Consider the following 16,003-nt stretch of genomic DNA (forward strand, 5'->3'; position numbering starts at 1 on the left):
CTATTTTTAAACTCTCTAGTGCCAATGAAACATTAGGTTGTAGAGACAATATATTATAGAAGAAAGTGAGGTAAATAAGTAGTTGCAACAAATACTAGAATAGGGTGTCATTTGACCTAGTACCTCACTATGTGGTTCACCCGTCATCATAGTGTCAAATAAGAATGAGACTTGGCAGGTGTATATTGATTATAGGACAATAAACAATATTATGCTAAGGAATAGGCACCCCCTGAACTAGATAGATGATCTATTGGATTATTTGTAACAAGAAAAATACTTCACCAAGTTGGAGTTAAAGTCAGGTTATCACCAAGTTCAAACAGAGAAGAAGATACCTAGAAGACCACCTTCAAACCAAGGAAAGGTTTGTATGAGTGGTTAGTTATGTTTTTTTTCCTATGCAATACACTTGCTACATTCATGAGGTTAATATATGATATATTTATGAGAACATCTTTCGGTAAAAGTCACATAGGAGACAATCTCGCTGAAGCATTTCAAACCAACTAGTGTGATCATCTTCAGGACAAAATGGGGAACCAGATCTAGGCAACGGGATAAATAGATGAAGAGAGAAGCTAACTAGTCATTACAATATAACAATTAGTTTGACTTAATACCCGTTATTAATAATTTTTAATATTATGATTTGTCCAAGGAAGGGAAAGCTGCTGTGATTTTTACCGAAAGATGTTGCCATAAAATTATGGATCATAGAAGTTTGAATTCAAAGAATGATATACTATGCCCTTTTATAGATTCATTTTTTATTATATATTTGAATGATATACTAGTATACAATGCTACCTAGGAGGAGCACATCTCACATTTGTTGTGGGTGCTATATACATTAAGGAAGCTCAAGCTCCTGTAAAATAACAAGAAATGTGTGTTTGCATAGTAGTCTTTGGTGTATCTAGGATATGTGAGAGGTAGGGGAGAGCCGAAGATAGATCCTACCAAGATGGAGTCAATCATGAAGTGGTTGGTGCCCACTAATATTTTTGATGTTAGGAGTTTCATTGCAGTAGCACAATAACTTAGGAAATTCATGGCCTCGTTTTCAGTAGTACCTACACCACTCCACACCATAAAATGAGTGGTAAGAGTTTCCAGTGGGGAAGTTGTTAGTATAGGTCTTTTGAGGAGTTAAATGAGAAGATCAAATAAGCATCAACTCTCACATTATTTAAATTTTAGTAGTCTTTTGAAGTGAAGACAGATGTGAGTGGGTATGCTATGGGAGTGGTCTTTATATAGAGAGGAAGGCACGTACACTACAATTCTGAAGTATTTCATGGGGAAGTTCTTAATTACCTTATCTATGACAAGGAGCTCTATGTCTTGGTTCAAGTTGTAAAGAAGTGGAAACACTACCTGATGGGAAAGAAGATAGTAATCTTCATAGATTACCAACCACTACAATTTGTAGTCCCAAAGTAAGTTACAACAAACCATGGATTACATGTGAATACGGTTTAAATAGCAATTTCATTTAGTGATCAAGTATAAGGGCAACGGAAACAAGTTCACCAACATGCTTTCAATCCACCCACGTCACCATGGATTACAAGTGAATGGGGGTTTTATAGCAATTTCATTTAGTGATCAAGTATATGGGCAATAGAAACAAGTTCACCAACATTCTTTCAATCCACCCACATCAAATATCACAACTAAACATTTTATGGTTTGCATATTAAAGACTAGAACAGTTGCACATGTTTGTACACTTTGAAATATTTTTTCATGTTTAGAAATTCCCCTTAATAAATCTTGTATGCTAGAAAAGCTAATTTATTTTCCTACAATTTATCTTTTTACACCATAATAAAATTGATTGTGAAAGTACCTCCAATCATCCCTTCAAGTTAATAGATTATTTATTAACACATCATCATAAAGTACATCATTAGCTTTCACTCACCCTTAAACTATTATTCATGATCAATCAAATGTTACAAAGCATAGTAGGTAACAATAAGGTATTGCATTTTAAGCACAAACATAAGATCTAAGTGTGACAAAATATGGCTATTTTGAAAACAAGAAAGAAGATTGAATATTAAAACAATATATAAACTCTCCATGAGACGAAACAACTTGAATTAAGTATGTACATGAACTCAAAAGCACTTTCACTAATTGACAAACAAGTCAAAACTAGAAAAAACTAGAATATAAGACCCAAAATTAATAAATATCATAAAATAAAACAAACTAGAAATAAATAAAGTTAAAAATCAATTAAAAATAATTAATAACTCTCACATGTATAATACTCTAAAAACACTTTCACTCCTGAGCAAACATATTAAAAATAAACTCAACTCAAAATTTAAAAATATCCTAAAATAAAGTAAACTAAGAATTAATATAAATATTGTAAAATAAAAATAACTGCAAATAAGTGGAGTTCGAAATCAATTAACACTAATTAATTAATGACTAGTTCGCAATCAATTAAGACTAATTAATAACTCTGGCATTAATAACTGTCGCATGCAAAATACTAACTAGTTAAACTCAATTAACAGTCACTCAATTTTTTTTTAATTAAGCGAATAATAAATCCATGCAAATTGACAAGGTTAAAAATATCAAACGTGACATTATTATGCAATTCTCTCGGACAACGGTTAGAAAGATCATGTTTCAACGGACAGTGTCTCTTCGTAATCCGTCCTAATCATCTTTCAACGGACAGTGCCTCTTCGTACTCCGTCCTAATTTTGGTAATCGTACAATGCAGGGCCGGCTTTTATTTAGTAAAAATAAGGCAGTTGTCTATAACGCGATTTTTTGAAAGTTTTTTTGGCGGATTTTTCCTGTCGAAATTCGGCAGGAATTATTGGAATCGCAAGTTTGATAGTTAGTTTCTGCACAATGAAAGCGTCTCAGGGGTTTTTCAGGGTCTGAATCCAAATATACAGTTAAAAAACCATTTTAACTGCAAAAAATCAAGATCTGACCTCAATTTCTTTCGCCTTCGCCAGATTCCATTACCGAAATCTTCAAACCACTCCAAAAATAAGTGAAGCGCCGAGGTGTTCTATATATATTTCGGAGACTATTGGCGGATATAGCCAGGTAGGGAAAAAGGAAAAAACTCGGCTTCTGATCTCCACCTAATCCCATACCGCCAAGCACAGAAAAGGAAAAGGCTTACGTTCCCATTCATGAAAATGGAGTCTGATGATGATTATAATGTATATGATTATGATGCATATGACACCTCCGGCGAAGAAGAAGAATCAGAATCAGAATCAGAAGAGGACTATAATATTCTGAACATAGCAGCCAGCGATGCGAACCAGAGACGCATGAGTTACACCGTTTTGAGTTTGAAGGACATCTGTGAGTGTCAGCACAACGCTATAGGTAGCGTTTGTGGTGTGCTTTCTGTCTCTGAAGTTGAGGCAGCCATTCTTTTGCGTCACTTCTATTGGGATATCAATACTGTGTACGATCAATGGTTTGCAGATGAGGAGAAAGTGAGAAACGCTGTGGGGTTATTGTTGCAGCACAACATAAACCAAGAAGAAAAAAGGGAGGGGTTAATTACCTGTGCAATATGTTTTGATGATTACGATACGGGAGACATGAGGGAACTCAAGTATTGTGGCCATAGCTTTTGCAAAGATTGTTGGAGACTTTATATTCATACCTCAATAAATAACGACGGTGCAGGATGTCTCAACTTACGATGTCCAAATATAGATCCACGATGTGGTGCTGTTGTGGATGCAGATATGGTTTTTTCTTTGGGGTTATCTGAGGAAGACACTAGCAAGTATACAACATATGTTGTGAGGTCATATGTTGAACAAAACACAAGGGTTAAATGGTGTCCAGCTCCTGGTTGTGAGTACGCTGTGCAGATTGACGTTGATGCCTGTCCGGAGGTTGTGTGCAATTGCTCCTATAAATTTTGCTGGAACTGTTTAGAGGAATGTCATCGTCCAATAGACTGTGACACTGTCAAAAAGTGGGTTTCTGTGATTCATGAAGGTGAATCACAGAACTTGTTGTGGATAATTGGTAATTCTAAGCCGTGTCCCAAGTGTAAACGACCAATCCAGAAGAGCTATGGGTGTATGCGTATGACATGTTTAGCACCCTGTCGGTTTCAATTCTGTTGGATATGCCTTCGCGATTGGGAAGTGCATGGCTATGGCGCTTCGGTTGCTTGCAACCAGTATAGTCCAGCGGAAGGAATAGAAGGATCAAAAGGAGATAATTCCCGATCTTTCTCCGAAGATGTGATGAAAGTGACTGCTAAAATGTCGTCAGATAGATTTGTATTTTATCTTGAGAGATGGAAGGCACATGGCAAGTCTCAGGAAAAGGCTTTCTCTGATCTGCAGCGTGTGCGAGTGGTGGAGCTTAAAGAATTAGTTGATAGTCGTGTGCTGAGCGCGAGTCAATCTCGCAGGGCAGGATTCAAATATGTGGTAGATGCATGGGTACAAATAGTTGAATGCAGGCGTATGCTGAAATGGACATATGCGTACGGTCATTATCTTCCGTCGCAGCTTGATAATGATGGTGATGGGCTTAAACAAAAGCAAATCTTTTTCGAATTCCTTCAAGGGGAGGCTGAGAACAGTTTAGAACGGCTTCATCAATGTGCTGAACATGAACTCCAACATCAGATGGAGGGTCTGCGTAAAGCTGAAGCTGAGATTGAGACAAGCGACATCCATACAACTTGGAAGGATTTCGATGACTTCTATAAAAAACTTGAAGGATTGACAAAGGCCACCGCTGGCCATTTTGAAAAGCTAATTCAGGCCTTTGAAAGCGGACTGTCGGAAGTACATAATCCTTAGGGGCATTCTTATGTAATCTGACATAGTTGCTAGGTGTATTTCTTAGGCAATGGCTAACGAGCTTGTCATAGGGCATTGAATGCTTGTTTAGCTGTATGTTTCTTAACCGGATAAAACACGCGTGCGGTGAGTTGATAAATAAAAAATAACAATGGTGTGTTATTGATTTAAAGAATATGCAGACTGTTGTTATTGACTTAAGGGCATTTAATGCCCTATACCCTATGACAAGTTCGTGAGCCATTGCAGTATTTCTTATGTGATTGTACATTTGGAGAATATTTCAGAATTTGTTATAAATAGTCATTGGATATATGTAATACTGAAGTGGATTTATGTAATCATTAGTTGGTCTTATGTAATAATTATTAGTTACTTTTAGAAGAATATTTTTAAGAATATTTAAATTTAAAATTTTTGTCATCTATATTTTGATTATCGCATATTTGCGGAAGAAATGGCATGGTGCTAGGACCTTATTCAGAGATGTTTTAGCTGGTATCGACTCGGATCTGGATGCTCGAATAGAATTTGGAGCATTCCAAAAACTGGGAGATCCAACTACTAAAAGACAAGTGGTATGATATTGCTCCTATCTCTTCTCTAATAAATATTAGTACGAAAGCTATCTCCATAGTTGTAAATTACGATCAAATCAAATCTATGGAAGCATTGGTTTATACATTCCTGTTGGTATCGACCCTAGGGATAATCTTTTTTGCTATTTTCTTCCGAGAACCACCCAAACTTCCGATTAAAGAGGGAAAATAATTTTGCTTCCCCAAATCATCATTCTTTCTCTCCCATCAAAGAAAGAATGACCTTCCCTATAGGGAAGGTCATTCTTTCAATTAGTCATTTGGTACATTTAAACCGATTAAGTTTCGAATCAATCCCTATAATTTTTTATATTAATTTGATTTTATATAATAATTAGTTTTTTTAAAATGTTTTTATTAGGAATACTAATTTCGTTTTATGCAATAATTAATTTTTTTTAATATAAATTTGGTTTTATCTAATAATTAATTTTTTTGGACAATAATTTAAATTTATATTAGGAAATATTTTTTTAATATTGATTTTTTTTTGTTTAAATTAATCAAATATTGGTTTTGGAGTATGCTCTAAAACTACTTCTATAAGGCTAAGAGCCTAGGTTAATAGTTCAAGACTCAAAGACATCTGGCATGAGTGAAGGGCTTCTCCCTTAGGAACCACCAACTAGGTAAATCTAGTCTGCTTAGTTTTCCTTGAATAAAAGTGATGATTTAGTGTGCATTCGTGGATCGACGTCAATAATGACTATCCTCACTACTGATTTGACAATTAAATTAATTATGATAAGTTTTCTTAGTGTTGGTTGGACAATTAAATTAGTTATGATAAGTTTTTCTGTCAATGATGACTATCCTCACTGCTGATTTGAAAATTAAATTAATTATAATAAATTTTCTCACTGCTGATTTGACAATTAAATTAATTATCATAAATTTTCTCACTGCTGATTTGACAATTAAATTAATTATAATAAAATCTTAAAACAGAAACTGTGAAAGTGAGACTATTCTATTCTTAATTTTATTTTATATTTTTATCACATAACATTTTACATTAATAACTTTATTTAACTATAAAACAAAATATAATAATGAAAAATAAAGTTTTTTTTCCTGAAGTGAGACTACTCTATACCTAATATTATTTTATGTTTTTATCTCTAACTTTTTACTTTCAGTGACTATATGCAACTATAAAACAAATATATGCAACTATAAAACAAAATATAATAGAGAATAAAATGTTTTTTTTTAACTTTAGATATAAAACTAACTCGAGTTTGTGATTTCGTTATGAAACTTACAAAGTCCACTCGATAACTGAGACATAAAACGAAGTCCGATTTGTTATTTCGATATCAAACTTAAGAAGTCCAACTTATAACTTACTAAAATAATTTTTTTAATAATGATCTCCTCTTTAAACTAATCATATATAATAGAAAGAAATACATGCATCATTCACATTCACAATATTTATTTTGCTTTTTTAAATTATTTTTTTAATCGAAGTAAGTGAAACTAGTTTATTCTTTAATTTTTTTATTGGTTTTTTTTTTCACTTTCCATTACAATATTTCGCTGATAGTTTGAAGTAAAAGTGGAAGGAGATGAGTGGAGCGTTTGTGTTAAGTGGCGGTTTCTGTGAATTGTGATATATATAGAAAAATTCAAAATTAATTTCATTCATTCCTGTGCATCATATTGATGAAATATTCCAAAATCTGAAATAAAAAGTCTATCTTTTGCAATAACATCTCCCATGGAAACTTAAACAAGTTAGCCAAATTAGGTCCTGCATCGCTGTCACGTTGATATCTTTGGGACATGATTCCTGGAATTTCCTCTTTGGTTCTAGCCTTGATTTGATTCATTGTAGGTCGCTTAATCTTGACTTAATTTATCAGTGATTAGTGATTTTTTAAAGTAGGTTAAGAATCCTGTTAGAAATTACTAATATTTTAATTTGAAAATTTTGCTCTATAAAAACATAATCCAAATAATTGAAGTTATATTTTAAATCCATCTTAAAATAGTTGAAGTTACTTTTTAAAATTGAAGTTATTGAAAATATAAATTTAAAAGAACTTAAAAAACTTTGTTAAAAATGAGAAATAAACTATCATATATACAATTTCACTGTAATTATAATTGCCCAATGTTGTGTGGTAATTGTTTGTAAACAAATATTTTTATTATATCAAGTACATAGATGTTAGTATGCTGATTTCTGGTTATTTTCTCTTCCTTAATACTAATGCTTGACTGCACTTATTACAGTGGGTAGTGGGGTAGTTTAACGAGACTGTTTTTTTGCTTGAAAGTTATGGAAATTTTTATCATATTTTAAAAAAAATCTGGTAGAGATTTCTGTAAATTCAAGTAAAAATTGTTAAATTTCATAATTTTAGGTGATTTAGGAATTTATGATGATGTTGAATCTATTTCTTCCATCAAAAACATGATTCTAACACTACCTCTACAGTATTTTGAAATTCTTTTACCCAAATTTTTAACCTTCTGGACAATTACTCCACCTCTACAACCTCGACAACTCACTTCAACCATTACAATTAGGCTCCAGATTTTCATGTTTGATAACTTATCCCTTGGGATTAGCTTTTACAAATTGGTGTAATTGCTTTACATTTTAATAATCTTTGGTTGTTAAACAATTTAATATTTTAATTATCTAAAAATGATATAATTAAAACTTACCATTTTGAGAAATTCTTATCTAATTTTACAAAAAATTAATCTAAAACAACTAAACTGAAAAACTAAATCCAAACTAAATATTAATATCTCCATTAACCATATGGCTTCTGCTTTCATAACAACATCATGAAGTTATCTGTTTGAATTCCTTCATGTATATTGTCTACTATTATATTAGCGGGATATTCAAACCTACAATCTAAACATACTAGAGTCACTTAATATGCATGTAAGACTTATCTTGTCGTCTCTTAATATTAATAGTCTTTTAATGAAACTAAGTTTAATTAATAATATTAATAATGATTATTATTATTATTTTTAATAATATTATGAATTATTAATAATAATTAATTATTTAGTTGATATTTATTAATTATTAATTATTAATAATATTTACAATATTAATTTTGAGTTTAATATAATTTTTTTGAGTTTATATTCATGATCAAGTATGGTTGAAAATCAAATAGTGTTAAAGATAGTTTAATTAATTAATAATTATAATTAATTATTAACATTTTTTAATTAATTAAGTTTAATTATTATTATTATTATTATTATTATTAATTTGTATTTAATTATTTAGTTCATAATTAATAATATTATTCATAGGGTTTACAATATAATTTTTTTGGTTTAATATAAATTTTTTGGATTTATACTTATGGTTTAACCATGGTCCAACGTCATATAGGGACAAAGATTTTCTCAATAAGAAAATTAGTTACTGTCCAGTGTTGTAATTGTGACAAAAATTGTCTCAATATGAAATTCAATAATGGTCAACTGTGGTCAAAAGTTGCATTGTGACAAAGATTGTCTTAATATGAATATCAACCATGGTCTACTATGGTCCAATGTGACATTGTGATAAAGATTGTCTCAATATCAAAATCAACCATAGTCCAACATTGCATTGTGACAAAGATTGTTTGAATATGAAAATTAACCAGAGTAAATCATAGTCAACCATGTTTATTTTTCGGGTTTAATATTATTCCCTTGGATTTATGATCCCTTAATCATGGTCAACCATTGTCCAACGTCACATTATAACAAAGATTGTCCCAATATGAAAATCAATCATGGTCAATCATTGTCAACCATCCTCAACCATGATCCAATGTCATATTGTGATAAATAGTGTTTCAATATGAAAATCAATCATGGTAAACCATGATCACCATAGTCCACCAAAAACACAAATCTTGTCATATCTAAATACCTCGTAAACTTAACTTAGTTCTCACCTCCGTTTTGGAATTTAATCTCTCACTGATGTGAAATATTCAAATATGTAATAAATTTTTATAGTCTCGTTTATTTGAGAATATATCACGACCACGACAATACCTCTGGAAGGAATTTCACTTTTGGTCCTTTCTCACAATGAGATAATTTTTATGCATGGAGTCTTTTATTTGGGATTCCATCGTTGTTGTTGCAATACGTCTGGCAGGAATTTCACTTTGGTAACAAATACTAATAATCGTTGTTTTTAGTTTTTTCATTGCTCAACGCTGGTATAGCTCATGAGGGGTTTTAAGTTTATCACTTTATTCCCTTGTTGGCATATTTGATTAACAAGTTCAATTCTTGTGATGATTTTCTGGTTCATTCAGTTATTGACCAAATTGTAACGACTTGGAAATCTGTCTCCAATTCGCCTTTTCATGCTATTTTCCTTTTTGATTTATTGCTTTGTGCCCAATTTAGAGATCTCATTACTGAGCTTCATTTTACCTCCTAAATAAAATCTAGATGGCCTGGTAAAAAACCAAAATAATCAGGATTAGGATCTCCCTTTGGTAAGTTTTGTGTTTTATGGAGCATATTTAATTTGATGCCCCAAAACCCATGATTACATCTTATACAATCCTACACGATTACCTCCAACAATAAATATAAGAATCTATCATAAGAGTTTCATGATTACATTCTAACAAATACATCTAAATCACACTTTTATCTTGATAATGAACCTTAATTGCAGGTTTGAAACGTCCATTTTCAAGTAGATATAAATGGGATTTATGCATAAAACCCACTACAAGAAACCAGTAATCCAAAAAATCTAAAATCTGAAATTATTGGTGCTTATTTATGAAACACATCAAAATTGGCTAATGTAGTTGCCATGGCATGTGAAACAAGTTATTTAAGTCTAGTTTTGAATATATTAAATGCCCATGATTTATATATATATATATATAAACTTTCTATTATTTAATGAGATTCTTGTTGTATTTCTAGAAATATGTGGGAGACTCAACAAACTAGTGATCCTTATCTTTGAGGTTTGCATTTATCATTTTAAATATTTAATAATTAGTATTACTTATTTTCGTCTAAGTAAATTTGTTACACTTTTTCTTGGTAGAAAAACTCATAACAGCACTGTTTTTCATGTTTGATTGATATCTTTTTAATATTTTATTATTTTAACAGTATGAAATATACAATACAATTTACTTTGTTTTTTAAATTTACAATCATGATGGCTAACAATATTAGTGGTTAAAATAATCTTAAACTTAATTAAATTTTAAATTATATAAATATTTTGAAATGTATTTTAATTAAGGTTAGTTATTTATTTTTATTTATTATATTTTTAAATTAAATAATTAAAAAAAATCTAGAAAATATGAATTTGGTTTATTTTACATTTTACAAATTTAATTAATATCTTTTATTTTATTATCTATTTATAGCAATTTGATTTAGTGATCAACTATAAGAAGGGAAATTCATCCAAGAGGATCTTGTCAGATCAGTTGCACAGGTTCAGTTTGTCGTCAACATTCAGTGTCTGGGGTCTTAAGCTTCGAAAGTGATGTTTATGGTTCAGGTTTTCCGATGATTTCAATGGTTTTCATGGTGTTCAAAGGATAGGATTTTGTACTTGGTTGTAGACATGTGATTGTCGTCAACTCCGTTGGGGTTTGGTTGTCAACTCATGTTCGTCATCAGCATTCAATCTTCATTTGTATCCAATGTCGATTCAATATTTTGTTTCATAGGTATCGTCATGTGATGCTTGTCGCAAATTTCGCTTTGTGTCAAAAAAGTGTGCATAGGTTTATTGATCTAAATCATCAAAAAAATGATCTAAACCTAAAGCCTACATGCAAAACCTAACACCTAAACCCATTAACACTAACCTAGAACCTAATCCATGTGTTAGAACGCATCTAAATACATTAATGCTAAGGCTCCTAACCCTCGGACCTTGTAAACCCATTTCATAACAAAAAAACATTGTAAAATGCATATAAATACATTACAATACAAAACACAGGTCCCTAAACCGCGCGAGTATGGAGAAGACCGCAGGGACTGTGACATGTGAATGGATGGGAATAAGCTGTCAAGGTTTTCAAACATCAGGCCTAAACCGCACGAGGACATACCCACAATGAACTCATGTGAACATTACATCTCACCTTATCAGAACCTTCCGGATTACTGCGTTGTTGCTGAGACTGCCAGGAGTTAGGTCACATGCGTTGACATGGCCGCACTGTAAGCCGAAACCACCGACATGATGAACACGGAGGTGGAATCCTGTAGTTAGAACGTGGCAGTCACATGCTATCTGTCCACCTCCTCTACCCAGTTAGCTAACGGCTAACAACTTTGCACCTATCCAAAGTCGGATTTGGATTATTTGTTAAGTTTTATGGCTATTTTTAATTCACACCATGTAACTAAACCCTAAATGTCTCCCTTGTGAATTGGACCAACACCTAATGTGGTTCATGACTAAAATTAGTAGTGGAGAGCTTGAATGAACCCAAACCAGCTATAAATTCACCTTTTGGTCATGAAGGAAAGGAGATTGGTTTTGAGTTTTATGTGAAGATTCTAGAGTATATAGGCTGCTTTGTTTTAAGTGTAACAGGAGAATTGGGAGTTGGAATTGGGGATCGTGACAGGCATTGTAAAGCTGATTCAAAGAGCTTTCTTGTAATAGTCACCAAAAGGGCCTGCATGCACAGTAAGTCTGGTTAATTTTTTGTGTAATCGACCTCCTCATATTCAATCCTAATAAGGCAGTCACCCATCTTGAAAGCAGACCCAAAGACGTAGTCCATCAGGGATGAACTCTGTAATCAATCTTGTTTTCTGGTATCGCTTTTTATTTGGTGTTTTCACTTCTATTTTACATCTTTCTTATGTTTATCATCTGTCGTAAAGTATTTCTTCTCAAGAAGTTCTCATGGTCTTCTGCACTTTAAGTTAACATTTTGTTCACTAATGGCATTAATATATTCTACATCAGTTTGAAAAATGATCATTCTAGATCATATAATTTGGTGTCAAAGTATGTTGTGTTTGTAGAATTTGTCAGTGAATTTTAACCATTTCAAAGTCGCAATGTAGAGAAGGAATCCTCGAGGAGATTGACTGAGAAATTGGAAAGTGAAGAGTCGCACATAAGTTGACCATGACAAGATCTGATGCAGGTGAAATTCCATAAACTAAGATGAGTGATGAACAGTTTCAGCAAGCATTCTTGAGTATGTATCAAATGTTGGGAGAACTATACGAGGATAAGAAAGCGATAGTTGCAGCTTCTTCTTCAAAGACATCGAAGAACGATAAAGGTAAAGGCAAGGCTGATAAATCTCCTTCACCTCCATCATCTCCATCATCATCATCTTCATCTTCTTCTTCCAGTTCAGAATATGAAATAGAAAAGAAACCTAAGAAAACATCTCTTTTAAAACTTGATGTAAAATTTGAGTTACCTATTTATGTTGGCGAAATGAATCCCGAAAAGCTAACTCGATTAAGCAGTTAGAAGTGTATTGTCGTATTTAGAACATTTCTGACGATAAAATGAAAATTCAGTTAGCTACACTTAGAATGGGGAGAACAACATTAATCTGGTGGGAAAGTAAAACTCAAATAGATGTAAAGCGGAAAGGTAAAGTTATCTCTTCATGGTCTACATTTTTAAAAGCTCTTAGGAAACAATTCTATCCTTTAGGATACATGCAGCAAGTTGTTATTGATTGGCAACATTTGAGGCAAGGTAAAGGAAAGAGTGTTCAGGAGTTTACTCAAGATTTTAGAAAGAAAGCATTGGCGCTTGGTATTTCATTGGATACATGTGAAACTTTGTTAAAATACATCGATAGATTACATTCATATTTGTAGCATACATTATTAATGTTTAATCCTAATGATTTTGATGAAGTGTGTGTTCAATCCATACATATTGAATTAGGTGGCAGACCATTCAATTTTTCACCAAAAACATCCAAAGAGCTGGAAATCAAGGATTCCAATGACAGTAAGGGGAAAAACAATTCAAAGAGAAAGAAATCAGTGATAACTCAGAAGGAAAGACCTACTTGTTCTCATTGCCAGAGAATCGGTCATGATGAATCTAAGTGTTGGAAACTTCAACTAGAACTTAAGCCCAAAAAGTTCCTTAAGGAGAAGGATGAAAAAAACGAAATTGCAGTCGTCCAGCAAGATCTAGGTTCTGATTCAGGTGATGAAAGGAGGATAATTGCCATAGTTTCGACAGAAAAACTTCTGACATTGGTTCAAGTTCAAATATTATTGCAACTTCATCAAACATAAATCCTTCAAATGAGGATAAAAGAGTTGAATTATTTAACATAAGGATAACGTCTAAGCACATAAAGATAGATACAATGTTTGATAGTGGATCATAGGAAAAATTAATATCTGAATATTTAGTTAAGGACTTGGGTTTGGAGACACGGAATCATCCGAGACCCTACCCATTAGGATGGCTAAATAAATCAACTCAGATAAAAGTCACAAAACAGTGTCAATTAAGATTTTCCATTATATCTAATTACATTGATGAACTGGAATTAGATGTGGTTCCTATAGACATATGTGGAGTTGTCCTAGGAAGTCCTTATATTTATGATCATGAAGTAGTATTTTATAGGAGAGAGCATAAATATCACCTTAAGAAATATAGGGTTGAATTTATTGTCAAGGAACATTAAAGTAAACATCACTTGAATTGAGTTGTTGCTAATCAGATGAAGCGATTAATAAGTTCAGATAAGAGATTTGTAATCATGTGTGTAAAGGAACAACATAAGAAACAACATGATGTTTGTTTAGGTTATGGGTCTTATCTTAAAGATAGTTTGATCAAAGAGGTAGAAACTTTTTCAGTTCTATTTAAAGAAACCAAACATCTTACTCATCGACAGGGAATACAACATGAGTTACAGTTCATGTCCAAATCCCCTCTTCCTAATGTCAGAATGAATCAATTCAATCCAAGCTTGGAAGTTAATAGTTATAGGGATGCAGGTCAGTATTAGGGAAACTCAGTGTTAAATTTCTCTTGTATTGTGTCACCATTTCATGTTTCAAATAGTTTGGAAGCCTCTTTTCAAGTGGAGAGGAAGCCTATTTTTTTTCATATAAAAGCCTTTTCTAAAGCAGTGTCAAAGTATCCAATACATCTAAGGGAAACATATGCATAAGGGGAAAGTGATCATTAATGGAAACCTCATTTAATGAATAAGGAAACAATGATTCAAACAAATCAACATCCACTTCAACACTTTCAAAATCAAGCTAAGTTGCAACAGTTTTCATATTACAGTTTGATGGGTTTATTGCAAGAAGTTCACTTAGTAATCAAGAATCAGGAAATTATATCAAGTCGAATAGCTGATATGATGTCAAGAATATCTTTGATTGCCTCTATCATTCCACAATATAGATTGTTAATACATGTCAATAGTATTGAACAATATCCTGTAGAGATTATTTTCAAAGATTTGTATGAATCACTAATTCAAGGTATTTCGTGGAAAGAAGTCAATTTCCATGTTCATAACAGGTTTTTTGACCATATTCGCAAGTTATGCATGCTCCAGATGGATGGAATAGTTCACAAATTCAAAGTGCGCCATGATCAGCATCATCAGGGTCATCACTTTCAGGTGGTTGATAGAATGTATTGGTACATCTTCCAAACAAGGTGGAGAGTGAGGGAGCTCTACCCTCACTGTTTAAGTCAAACTTTTGTGGTCCAAAAGCTTTCAAGTGGAGAGGATTGATCTAGGAGGATGTTGTCAGATCAGTTGCACACATTTAATTTTGTCATCAACGTTCAATGTCCAATGTCTTCAGCTTCGACAATGATAAATTTATGTTTCAGGTTTTCTAGTGATGTCAATGCTTTTCATGGTGTTTGAAGGATAGGGTTTTTTACCTGGTTTTCGACATGTGATTGTCGTCAGTTCCGCTAGGTTTTGGTTGTCAACTCATGTTCATCGACATCGCTTAATATTCATTTGTATCCAGTGTCGATTCAATGTTTTGGTTCATAGGTATCGTCATGTGACGCTTATCGCAAATGTCGGTTTGTGACAAAGAAGTGTGCATAGGTTTAATGATATAAATCATCAAAAAAATGATCTAAACCTAAAGCCTACATGAGAAACCTAACACCTAAACCCATTAACACTAACCTAGAACCTAAGCCATGTGTTAAAACACATTTAAATACATTAATCCTAACGTTCCTAACCCTCGGACCTTGTAAACCCATTGCATAACATAAAACATTGTAAAATGCATATAAATACATTACAATATAAAACACAGGTCCCTAAACCACGCGGGTATGGAGAAGACTACGGAGACCATGACATGTGAATGGATGGGAATAAGCCATCGAGGTTTTCAAACATCAGACCTAAACTACATGCGGACCTAACCACAGCGGACTCATGTGAACATTACATCTCATCGTGTCAGAACTGGCAGGATTATCGCGTTGTTGCCGAGACCACTAGGAGTCAAGTCACATGCATTGACATGGCCGCACCATAAGCTGAGACCACTAGGATGATGATCACAGAGGTGGAA

At 32.8% G+C, this 16,003-nt stretch overlaps 1 pseudogene; it reads left to right on the top strand.

The window, feature by feature from the left end:
• The first annotated feature begins 3,188 nt into the window (after window positions 1-3,188).
• LOC149169841 (putative E3 ubiquitin-protein ligase ARI8 pseudogene) lies at window positions 3,189-4,835 on the top strand (annotated as a pseudogene).
• The last annotated feature ends 11,168 nt before the right edge of the window (window positions 4,836-16,003 follow it).

This window comes from Pinus tabuliformis, chromosome 4_2 (assembly GCF_031772625.1).
Source record: "Pinus tabuliformis cultivar Carrire ecotype Pingquan chromosome 4_2, CPIR1, whole genome shotgun sequence".
NCBI lineage: Eukaryota > Viridiplantae > Streptophyta > Pinopsida > Pinales > Pinaceae > Pinus > Pinus tabuliformis.